This window comes from Lonchura striata, chromosome 2 (genome assembly GCF_050655825.1).
Source record: "Lonchura striata isolate lonStrDom1 chromosome 2, ASM5065582v1, whole genome shotgun sequence".
NCBI lineage: Eukaryota > Metazoa > Chordata > Aves > Passeriformes > Estrildidae > Lonchura > Lonchura striata.
This window is the reverse complement of record NC_140704.1, coordinates 152,317,172-152,329,633: the sequence shown is the minus strand read 5'-3', so window position 1 is coordinate 152,329,633 and position 12,462 is coordinate 152,317,172. Positions and strand designations below refer to the sequence as shown.

The window sequence follows — 12,462 nt, the reverse complement described above, 5'->3', positions numbered from 1 at the left end:
TTTTAATAAAAGATTCTGAGATTTTATCTGCACCTGAGACAAGTTGTTATATTGACTGTAAGGAGCACAGTAACTTCACAAAGAACAGAATCCCAGTATTAAGTGTACTGTTTCTCTAGGACTGAGGAAACTCAGACATGATTCCTTTTAAGCTGCTGTTTCTCTCTGCTCCCAAGTCTTTGAAGAGCACTTTTAGAAGTCCAGGCATTTATCTCTGCCTCTGATGGGACTTGGTCGTGGGTGATGAAAGGAGTCCCCACACAGAGCAGCTGATGAGTGACTTATGGAGATGCTGGAAGTCCTCCCTGAAATGCCAATGATCAAGGAATGTGGTGTCCCAAGAAAAACTTCTGGGGTCCAGCCTGATGACTTCTCACCCTTACCTTTTCAGATCTGTTGCTTTTAAAAAGGGTTTGGTTTGTTTGATGTTTATTTTTTTTCTTTCCAAGATAAAAAAATAGTTCCAATATCACATTCAGTTTCTTTGACCTTTTCCTTATCCCTTTTTAAAGGTGGTTGACATTGTTGATTGGATGTGAAGTCAGCCTTGCCTTTTGCCTAGATCCAGAAAATCTGGAGATTCTTTCATTTTTATCATTCTCCCTCTTTCATGGCTGTTCTCTTCCCTAGCAAATACACTGGTTTTAAGTGTCTTAAGGGGGAATTTTCATCATTATCAGATCTTAAAATAAAGATCTATCTCCATTTATTGGTGAGCTTCCTGCAGTTCTCTTTAATCCAGATTTGACCCATGGCAGAGATTGGTGCCTCACTCTTGCAGACTGTTATAGATATATATACAGATATATGTGGAGACTTATGTTTGTATTCAAAAATATATTTTATAATGTATAATTCATAATTATATTTTCACACTGAAGGCTTTTGAGTTTTATCTTGTGCATTCCTTATCTTTCCTATCCTTTATTTGAGGAGTATTGAAAGAATATTAGAAAACCAGAAGCTGCTTTTGTAGTTCAGAGTTTTCTTTTACTATCATATAGTAATTAAAAAATAATCAGAGTTTCATAACTTGAAGGATAATTTCTGAAGTGTAAGTAAATTTGTCCCTTTAAAATGATGGCAGTGCTTGTGGTGGGTGTCTGATTTCTTAGATTAAAAATTATTACGATTTTTACTTTTTTTTTGACTTCTGAGAGATACTTCAGTATCTCAATACTGTTAAAAGAAAATCTGGTTTTGGTTTAAGGTTTTTTGTACCCTCTTTTCTGGCAAAATATTTTTCTTTATTTTGTTGAAGAAAAACTACAAATAGGTTATGTCCATTTGTGCATGGAGACTGAATACATGCTAATCAAGAATTAAATACTTGTATCTTAAAGAAGCTAGCAGATTTCAGAATTAGTTTAGTTGCAATAACATATTTGTGTTGCATACAAATTACAGCTAAGCCTCACAAGCAGGTTGCTTGAGAAAACACAAGCAGCGTAGATGTTTTTTTCTTTAGTTAAGATGAAATAATCTCCAAGTGCAGTTTTACAGAGTACCTGAGGGATTATTTGCTTTGCTTTATTTGGAACATTTTGATTATTTTAAGCTGATTCAGATAGAAAAGTAGCAACTGCATGACAGAAAAATGTAGGTAGGAATTACAGAAATAAAACATTAGGCTAGATTTTTAAAGAAAAAAAAAATTTCTTATTTAGGCATGGAGTACTGTGGAATTATTTAAATAAAAATGGTGGAAATTGCAGGCATTACTCTGTGGGCATGAGATTCTATCTTCTTCACAGTAGAAGATTTAAGCCAATGGAGTATTCTGTGCTGTACTTTACTTGAAATGATTGCAAATGGAATGAGAAGTAAAACTGAAGAAGGTAGAATATAATTTTTTGCCGTATCTTAGATGTGGAATATCCCCCAGTGTCAGTGCTTGGGCATCTTTAGAAATTTAATGTGTGCTGGGCTCTCAGTTCTTGTTTGGAAGAAGAACAGGTCCTGCATTCCTGATTTCCATAGTGGAATTTGCTGGAAGTTTTAGCCTTGGTGCCTTCACTGCATGTTGGATCCAATTAAATAATGATTTAGTCACAATACTGCATGCAACAAGGCAGTAGGAATTTATTTCATGGACACCAAATCTGAGGAAGGAGTTGTAATTTTATATTAACCCCTTTTACTCTGATGAGCTCCTTGTATGGTTGGACTGAAAGAAGTGTAGTTTTGATTTAGGCTCCCAAAAGTTCTGTCAGTACCCAGCAAGTCCATCAGTGATGCCTTACAGGTACCTCTGGGTGTGTTGCATATTTTATTTTAGCTCCTTATTGCTCATGAGCACTCCTGATTCCATGAGAAGTGTACAATTGCAATTCCTTGGTTGCAAATACGTTGCATTAAAACTAACAGTGAATCGAATTTGCTTTTCTGAATCCACTGAAAAGCAAATATGCTGAGAGCTGATCACTTGGCAATTAATCAGTTTTCAAGTCTAGTTCAAATCATGCAAATTAAACTTACTGCTAAGTGTGGTGTCTAATACATCTACACTAAAGTTACACTCTTGCACAGAAATAGTAACCTACAGGGGTTTAAAAGAATTTAATATAAATAATGCATATTATGGCAATATTCTGCTACTTGACTGGAATTTATTTTTCTTAATAATCATCCTTCACTGTTACATCTGTATTACATTGTTTTTTAAACATTTTTCCTTGCTTCAGTTCAGAAATAAGTCTGTCAAGTTTCCAAACCCAGTGTTGTTCTCCTAGTGTTTGAAGCAAAAGTAATTATTGTCAAAGGTCTTGAATAATGTACAGAACTAAATAAGAAATAAATTATATAACCTGAGGGAAACAAAACTTGACTTTCCAGAAGCAGTTTTAGAAAACATTAATAGCATGCACAAGATAAAGAAGCAGTAATATGCCTTTCCAACTCAGAATGTCTGGGATCTGGATATAAAGATTAAATATTTCTGGAAATAATGATGCAGATGGTCATATTTGGTGTTGATGAGGTGTTTGTAATCTTTGTCGAGACTGTGAAATGCAAGAAGCAATAATTAGTTTGGAGGACATGAAAAACTGATCTAGAGAAATAAATTTCCAAGTTTGTATACCACATTCAGTCATTTCAGATTTACACAGAGATTCTGGCCAGGGATGGAGAAGACTGCTGGGAATTGTTAGACTGGAAAGAAACTTGCATTTTAGGGTCACAGTCTAATAAAGTGCATATGTAGAAAGAAAAAACAAGTGAAAGAAATGAGAATATTGATGGGTTCCTGTGCCACAGGAAGATCAGTGAAACAGCAGAAAGCATCAGTTCAGGACAGAAGGTTGATCTCACTGAAAGCTTTAAAAGCACAGCATCCTCCTTTTGTAGTACATGTTCCAGGAGCACCAAGAGGAGAATTGTGCCTGTAACCTGTCCCATGCCCAGCAGGACAATTGTCCCCTCCCAGGTGCAAACTCCTCCCCTCTGCTCTGGGCTTGGTCTCTGCTTTGTGCTCATCTTCCACCTGGGCTCTGCATTCCTCAGCAGAGTCTGAACCATCTCTGAGCCCTTGGTCTGCTAAAGAAATGAACCATCTTTCTTGTCTATAAGATAAAGGTTCCATTTTGCATGATGTGCCAGAAGAGTGATTCTATTTGACAGTTTCAATATTTTGATTTCACACCGAGCCCCATTTTGAATTGCATCTGTCAAGGTAAAGGAGAGGTTTGCTCCTACAGAGAGCATTGTCTATGAGACAGGGTAGTCTTTATTATGCTGCTTAGCGAATTCATGGATTTCTTTCCAGATTTGTCCTCAGCAGGCAAAGAATCTGTTTCATTTTGGATATTAATAAAAAAAGAAAGAATCAATAAGGAATTAAACAGCCAAGAGTCAGAAAAGGCCTGATAATGATGGAGAGTTGTATTACAATTTTCTTTTTTTTTTTCCTAGCTAGTGGAATAAAAGTGCAAGTATAGGACGTAAAAGTTAAAGAAAGTAAATTTTAAAAAATACCCAAATTAGCTGATTTGGTGTGATTTAATGATGGGGTATTAGTTTTCTTTTCTGCTTTTTCTCACCAGTAGTAATTAATTTAAAATAACTTGTTTTGAACATACTGGCATAAAGTTGGAACAGTGCTTTACTTGTTTTTGTAGTTTTCTCAATATTGCTATTTCTGTGCTACTCAACTGTCTGTTGTCAGTATTTTTGTGATCCTTGAGTCAGGTATTTGCTAGAGAGATTTTGGAACATTTGGAACATTTTGATGAGCTAGAGAGAAAACATGAGAATAAGGAGGTTTATAGTTCTGGTGGAGGAGAGCTGTCTGCTCATGAAGAGTGAATCAATGTTGTATAGTGAACATACTTTTTTGAGTTCCTTTAACTGATTTATAAAGGCATAGAATAACAGAATGCTTTGTCTTGGAAGGGACCTCAAAGATCATCTATTCCACCCCCCTGCCATGGGCAGGAAATCATGTAAGCACTGCATATTAATCTGTTGCAAGGTAATCAAAAATCTGAGAAGGTAATCAAGGAGGATTTTTTTCCCCACCCCTGAATCCAGCAGAAAAGAATCCCTGAAATATAATTTAGGAAGGAGTATGTTGCATCCCAATTGTTAGTGATTCAGTGTGCTTCCAAAAGATAAATGATATTGAGCTTATCTGTGCCAACTTGACCTTCTCAGATGGAAAGAGAATAAAACTTTTACTGTTGCAGCAAATCCTTAATCTATCTGGAGTTTAATGATGCTTCACCTGAGTTATCTTGGTGTGTTATGGTTGATATTCCTTAAAACTCTCTGACCCAGCAGCCTCCTCCTTCTGTGACAGAACTCAGCACTTGAGAGTCTCATTAGAACCCAGTTCCCTGCTCATCAAGAACTCCTTAAACAAAGTGATTTATTGATACAGAATGTTGTTGTAGAGTGAACTGGCACCCATAAACACTGTAGTAAATAAAAGTTTTAGTAAAATGCAGTTCTGCAATTGTTTTTATGGTTGGGCTTTATTGTAAAAACTCTCTTTTGTGAAGTTCAGAGCTCACTTTGAGAGCTGTTTGCTGGTTCAGAGGACCTGTGTGAGTTCACTTGGCTTTGTGCTCTCTCTGTATTTTCCCCTGGGTGCTAAGGTTCCAAGTTCTGCAGACTGTGTCCATCAGATGATGAACTGGGGTGTCTATTTTGTCTGCCTTGTATCAATTTTGGGTGCATTAAGTAGCCAATATAAACCCCATAATTACAAAATTCCTCAGGGCTTATTTTGAAGCTCATTCCTCTTTTCTCTCTCACTCATTTCCTGGTTTAGTCTCTGTTTTTCTCTCACTCCTTCACCTTGAGCTGCTCCCTATCTCAACTAAACATATTTTGGAAGCAAAAGAGAATTTTCCTTTTTTTCCCCCTCTCCCTTTGGCAATATTTTGTTTAGACATTGGGAGTAACTGAAGGTTGGAGATTTCCTTGCAGAAAATTAATTTTGGTGAAATTAATTGAAACAGCAGTGGGAAATGAATGTACCAGAAAACTTCCATAATTTGTGAGGGCAGGGATAATGAGCAGGAGATGATCCCAGAAGTTCCTATGTACATTTCTCTTTCACTATGTTAAACATGTTTTCTGAGCTAACTGTGCTGTATGCAAGAAATCCTTCAAGCACTGAATGCAAAAACCCCAAACTATCTCTGTAAAACTCCACCTGATAAATAGAAATGCAGATGACAGACTTATTCATCTAGAGCAATCCCCTAAATGTTTTGTTCTGTGTTTTTTAGCATCTTTAATAATTTGGAATATTTTATTTATTTTTCCATTGAAGATTTTCCCCCTTTACTTTCTAATTGTTTATTAATAAGCAAAATCTGGACTCAGGGCATATTAGAGGATAAACATTCTGGAGTAATTCTAGAGTAACTTTCAGACTGTTTTTTTTTTTTTTTTTCCCCTCTTAGTTTTCCTAAGTGGTTTGAAGACAGAACTGATAATTTTATGATCAAGGTCACAGAATCACAGACACAGTCATGGACTGCAGAGCCTCTCTGAGCAGTTCCAATGTCAGACCACCTTCACAATAATAAAAGTTTAGAGGTGTCCAGATGAAATTTCCCATATTTTGATTTGTGTCCATTGACTCTTGTTCTGGCACTGGGCACCACTGAGAAGAGCCTGGGTCTGGCTTCTTCTTGCCCCCATTAAGAATTTTTGGATAAAATCCTCCTGAGCCTTCTTTTCTCTGGGTTCTCTCCTTGTATGGCAAACATTCATGTCCATTAATCATCTTCATGGTCCTGGGCTGGACTTGTCTTTATTTGAAAACACTGCTGTATTTATTTTAAGGAAGGAATACAAAATACTGAATATTTTTTGTTATGTAGTTTCCTTTTCCTTGTGGCCTTAGCTATATTTTCAGTCGGTTGTTGATTTGGGACACCAGATCACACCTCATTTCTTTATTTTCACATCTTCATCTTTTTCATTGATTGTGCTTAGTCTTCAAAGGATCACAGAATCCTGGAATGGTTTGGGTGGGAAGGGACCTTAAAGATCATCCAGTTCCACCCCCTGCCATGGGGAACCCCCCTTCCACCATCCCAGGTTGCTCCAAGCCCTGTCCAACCTGGCCTTGGACACTCCCAGGGATGGGGCATCCACAGATTCTCTCAACCTGTGCCAGAGCCTCACAACACAATTAAGAATTTCTTCCTAATACCTAATCTAAATCTCTCCTCTTTCAGTTTAAAAATATTTCAAAACTATTAAAAAGTTACCAATAGTTGAGTTAGGCTTTTTATGTAGAAGAACATCTTGACTTGTGGAAGCATGAGATAATTCTGTGTTTTTCCTAGAAGTAATTATTCTGTAGTTGTGTCACACCTTAAAGTTTATCTCTGGAATTTCACAACTTTTCTCCTCAGACACAGTATTTGTTTCAATTTTTTTTTTTCTGTTTTGACTGATGTTTGATGAATCTTCTGCCAACGAAGAATGGAAATGGATATTTGACAGCTTGTAAAAAATGTTATTTTTCTGAGTTTCAGTTAACAGTTAAATCAATTCACTTTTCCTGTTGTTTTCCTCAGTTAGATAACTGTTCTATGGAGCAGAACCATTTATGCCCATTGTATCAAGAAAAATATTTATTTGAAAATAAACTTACTCTTTTCAATGGTTCATTAAGATTTCCACCCACGTAAATACACAATGTTTTTACTACATGGTCAGCTATTTTATTTACTATCATATTCAGTAAAAAAAAACCCAAAAACAACAACAACAAAAAAACCCAATCACAGCTTTTCATCAGGCATTATTAAACAATTGCTTCAAACATTTTCTCTCCATACATACCTGGTGTGTGCTAGAAGAATTTTGTTAACACACAGTAAAAAAACTTCATTAATTTGTAGAATTACACAATCTTTAAGGCTGGAAAAGACCTCTGAGTCCAAATGTTAATCCAGCACTGCCAGATCCATCACTGAACCTTGTCCTTAAGCACATTTGCCTGTCTTTGGAACACCTCAGGGGTGGTGATTCCACCTCTTCTCTGCCTGTGCCTGCTCCAGTGCCTGACCACCCTTTCTGCTTGTTTCTTCACCTTTCAACAAATCCATTTTGGCATAGATCCACAGTTGACTACATTGCTCTTCTTCAAGGATGTAACAGCCAAATTCACCTCATTTAATTTAATACCTATTTTTAAAAGCATTTTGTAGTTTCTCCAAAGTTATTTATTCATCCAGTTGAAGGGAGATTCATGAAAAAGATTTAAAAAACTGTTTTAATGTTCATTACTTGTTTCAGGTTGCATTGCCCAAACTCAACAAATCTTACCAGTAACACTGAAACTGAAAATCAAATATAATTAGTGAGGAAAGTGGTATTTTTGTGCATAGCTTTAGCTAAAAATAGGAAAGACCCTCAGGATATGGTGATAAATCTATTTTTAAAAAAGAGTATTGCAATTTAAGGAAATGCTGAGCCCAGGGAATGCAGTCAAGGATAATCAGAGGCACTTATCACCTTTGACAGGCTGCAGTATTTCTTACAGCTTTGTTTCAGCCCTTAACTTCTTACTTCAGTAATTGAATACTTTCTGTATTCATTCTTAAGGAAAACATTAAAGCTTAAAATAGGCATAATAGTAATTAAACCAAAAAAAGTTGTAGCATCAGGGGATGGGAGCATGCTTGAAAAATCAAATTTGAAATATTTAGATTCCTTTAATCAGACTCTCAAATCACAGGAGAGTAGGCTCAGTCCTTCATCTTTTGCATGCCACATAAACTCAGCTCGTTGCAGAATCATTGAAATCCCTAAACTGTTGTGTTAGGGAATTACTTTATTGGTGTTCAGAGCACACTTATTGATGCTCTTGTTAGATTGTTTCTCAAGGTCCACAAAGAGCAGCTCTCTCCCTTGGGATAGGACATTCTGCCAAGTGTGGACATGCTACAGCCAAAAAAAAGGGAATCCTCAAGGCAGTTTGAGCCCCCATCACTGCCACTATTTCCTCTGATTTTTCTACTCTGAGAAGTGTGAAATGTCTTAAAGGAATGGTTGGGCTGTGATGATCTGGTTTCCATCAGGAGCTGGAGAGGAATCCATTAGCAGATCAACATGGAGAAGTTTCCTGATGTAGCAGGATCAGCATTGTTTGTGACCTTTGTGTTTGTGGTAATGAGCCATTCTGTACAGCACTGAAACACTGAAAATTGCTGGTTTCTGCCTTAATGCACCTCAAATATATCCATCTTTATTCTCCTTCAGTACATCATTGATAAAGAGTGGAAAGGACTCGCACCAAAGTTTGTTTTCAGTTGGTAAGTTTGAATAAATGTTCTTTCAGCACCAGCAAAGTTGTTCACTGGTGAGAACTGCATGGGTACAACTCAGCAGAAGTTGACACAGAAGAACTGTAAAGAAATAGCTGTGGACCAGTGGCTACACCTTCACTTTTGTCAGTAGTATTTTCCTATTGGAAGCTCTTTGTAGAGCTTTATTTCTTTGCATCTGCTCCTTCTGACCTTGAGGGTGGACAGCTTGAAGTTATTTTTAGATCTTTTGTGAGCGTATTTATGTGCCACTGACTTTTTTAAATTTGACAAGCCAAGTAGCTTTTCATAGCATTGTTAAAGAGGCAGTGGTCATGGCTCCGTGGTTAAAATTGAATTCTATTTTGCACTTAAAAGCTGAGATTTATCCTTTTAAGCCTTGTGGTGGCTTAATGATTCAGTGCATCTCTATGTTTGCTGGGAAGCAGCTTCTGTCTGCTTTGGTCTGGTTGTGTGGCTTTCTGCCTTAAAAAAACCCAAATAGGTATAGTTTGTACTGTGTATCATCTTTATGCTATATTTGTAGACATTTCTGAAAACCACTGCGTAAAACCCAAGCCCCAGCTTTACCTAAACTAGCCTAAGGTTTGAATCAGCAATTTAAACGAGAAGAAAAAAATAGATACCATAATTACCTGCACATTAATCATTATTTTTTCAATACATTTACAATTGAAGATGCCCAGAGAAAGACTGATGTGTAAGGTACTGGTAGAGTGAAGTTTCACCAGCAATGACTTGCATTTTGATGGGATTGAGAGAAGCTTGTCTTGGAATCTCATAAAATACCTTGCTTCTTCTGCACACATTATTTGATCAAAGTCTAGGATCTGCAGGTATTTTTCTGTTAATAAAAACTGGCTGTGGAAAAAATGTTTTACAGCAACTACGTCAGTTCTCTTTGTGTAGTTGGCTTTTGACACATTTTTGTGTTGTTAAAATAGATATAGATGGGCTTTTTTTCCTCTTTCAGTGATCACCTCATGTATGCTTTCTAGCAGGGATGTGTTTCCTTCTGCTTGTCACCAAATACTTCAACTTCTCCTCAATTAATTAATGCCCTTAAAATCTGTGGGTATCTGTGGGAGGAGATTAATCTACCTGTGTCATTCTTAACATCACATTGCAGCTGCATTTATTATCCTTGCTGTCTCTTCTAGAATATTGCTTTGCTCGTGTTCTGAGAGCTTTGACAAAAAAATATGTACAGGGGGTTTGAATTTGTGGGTGTTGACTTTGAAGATGTTGGGCTTTGATGGCCTCACTCGATTTTTGATGTTTGATCTTCCTTGGTTTCCTCTATTTAAATGAAAACAACAGAAGTCTCAGAACACCCAGTCTTGAGGAAGGTCTCAGTGTTCAAAGGGAGAGGTGGAGCAGACTTCAGTCAAGCTGCATTTAGCAACCCCAGCCAGAGAGGAAAATTGTCTTCCTCAGCTTTGATTGTGCCTGTGAGCCTTTCTGCCATCAATGGCCTCCTGCAGCCTCCACTGTTCCTCAGATATTCCAGGGAAATCTGTCTCAGTCTTTCCATGAAACTTCAACAGAAATTCCAATAACACCTTGCAAGCCTTTTCTTGGTAACACAGTTAATGTTAATGGAAGTGTATAATCTCTCTGCATCCTTGAGATACCTGGAATTCTTCCCATGCACAGCATTATTCCCAACACACATGTCAAAGCTGATGTGCTGAATTAAGGCAGGTCTGTGTCACTGCTGTGTCACAGGTGGGTGCAGTGGGCACGTTCTGCAGCTTAGATCTTGTTTGCTAAGACAGAAGGAGACAAAGCACTCTGCCAGTGAGAAATCCAATTGTTTAAGGAGCTGGAGAAAAGGAAAATGCAGTTCCTTGTGCCCAGTGGGGGCCTCTGGGGCTTGACCTGGCTTTGCAAAAGCTGCCATCAGCTGCCATCATCATCGTCTGACCCTGTGATGGAGCTCCTGCAAGGATCTACAGCTTCACAGGGAGATTGTCTTTCCCCTTTATCTGCCTTGGGGGCAGGTGTTGAAACACAGCAGGAATGGTGGCACCCCAGATCTTGCAGGAACATCCTCTTTGTCACCTTCCCTCAGGTTAATGGGTATTTCTACACCAGTGTAGACAGCTCTGGTGGTCTTTGCTGGTGAAAACAACTGCTTTGCCTGCCAGTTTTTCCTCCATCCTTAGGAAAAGGCTTGTGAAAGCTGCTTGGAAACACTACTCAGTGTCTTCCTCACAAGGTTTCCTCTCACTTGGAACAGAATACAGAGACTCACTATGAATTTCAGAAAATGGTGGTTCAAGTTAAGTATTGTGATTGAGGTTGAAATAAAATTATATCTCTTCATGGGGAAAACTGATGTGTATCTATCCATCTTCGGGGGGGGAGGGCTGGTGTACATTTCATATTTTGCATGCTCTTATGTAAATAGAATCAGCTTTTCATAGGTGAGAAGCTCTCTCCGTACCAGGATGTGCAGCTGAATTCTCTGAAACTCCAAAGCTGCATATGGAGGTCTCTGCACCAGTGGATATGGGCACTTCAGGTTAACTAAAGGGGCTTTTTGTCATTTCCTCAAACAGGTACAAAGATTTCTAGAGATGATTGTGCAGCTGTTTCACTTACTGGAGTTAATTTGAGCCATGCTTTTTGTTTGATGATGATTCATGGCCAGCATCTGCAAAAAGGAACCTTTCATCTTCAGCCCTTACCGTGTTTAGGTTTTTCTCTGGTTAGGAGACAGGATCTGTGTTCCATGGAAGTGCTTTGGAGCTCTGGGCTCCGTTGTGTTCCAGGTCCTGGTGAGTGCTCACAGTGCAAATTGAAGCCCAAAGCACCTTGATGTGCTTGAGCCATTTCTGGGTTCCAAACAAAAGAGGTAACATCAAACACAATGTCTTTTACCTAATTTTCAGCACGGAACACACCTGGAATTTCACGTGAGGGGGATGCCAACCAAAGCTTGGATTCTGCTGTGGGTGCTTTTACTGGCCCAGCCCAGCTGTGTGTCTGATTCACTTGTTGTGATTAACGATGGTTGCTTTACCTCAGTTCCAGCTCTTATTAAAAATACCTTAGGAAGAGCTCACTGAAGCTGCAGTAATTATATTCATATTACCATAAATGAGTTTCCAACAGCTGCTTGATCTTTTGATTTATGAAAATGCCCTGAAGTTCAGGATGGAAGTGCATGGTCTGGAAGCCTCTCCGCACTTAACTGAGTGGTGAATTTAGCCCAAATCAGCCAGACAGGCACTGACAGCAGGAAAAGATGCAACTCCTCTCTTAATGGTGGTGGAGAGGCCAGAGAATGATTTAACACCCAGCTTGATGGAGTTGATGACAAACTCTGTAAGGCCTGCAATACTCAGCTGATTTTTTCCCTTTATCTTTCTCATTTTTTATATTGAATTCAGTTTGAACACTGAGAGAAGCTGGAGGGTGCCAGGGAATGACAGTGTCCTTTTTTGGGTCATTTTCCAGCAGCATGTGGATGGGTCAGAGCTTGAGTGAGATGTTGAGTGAGGTTATAGGGCTGACATTAAAAGAGTGATTTAAATCAGAGGTGAGTGTAAGCAGAACATAAACACTGAAGAGGACATGGGCATCTTAAAAGAGCTTCCAGTTTTTGGTAAATAAATTTTCATATTTATAAATGCTAAAAACTTATTACCTACTGGGGGGC

At 38.2% G+C, this 12,462-nt stretch overlaps 1 protein-coding gene across 3 annotated transcripts in view; it reads left to right on the top strand.

Moving 5' to 3' along the window:
* The window catches only part of TRAPPC9 (trafficking protein particle complex subunit 9), a 440,568-nt gene that overhangs the window by 173,882 nt on the left and 254,224 nt on the right, over window positions 1–12,462 (top strand). The gene's annotated exons all lie outside the window — the stretch shown is intronic.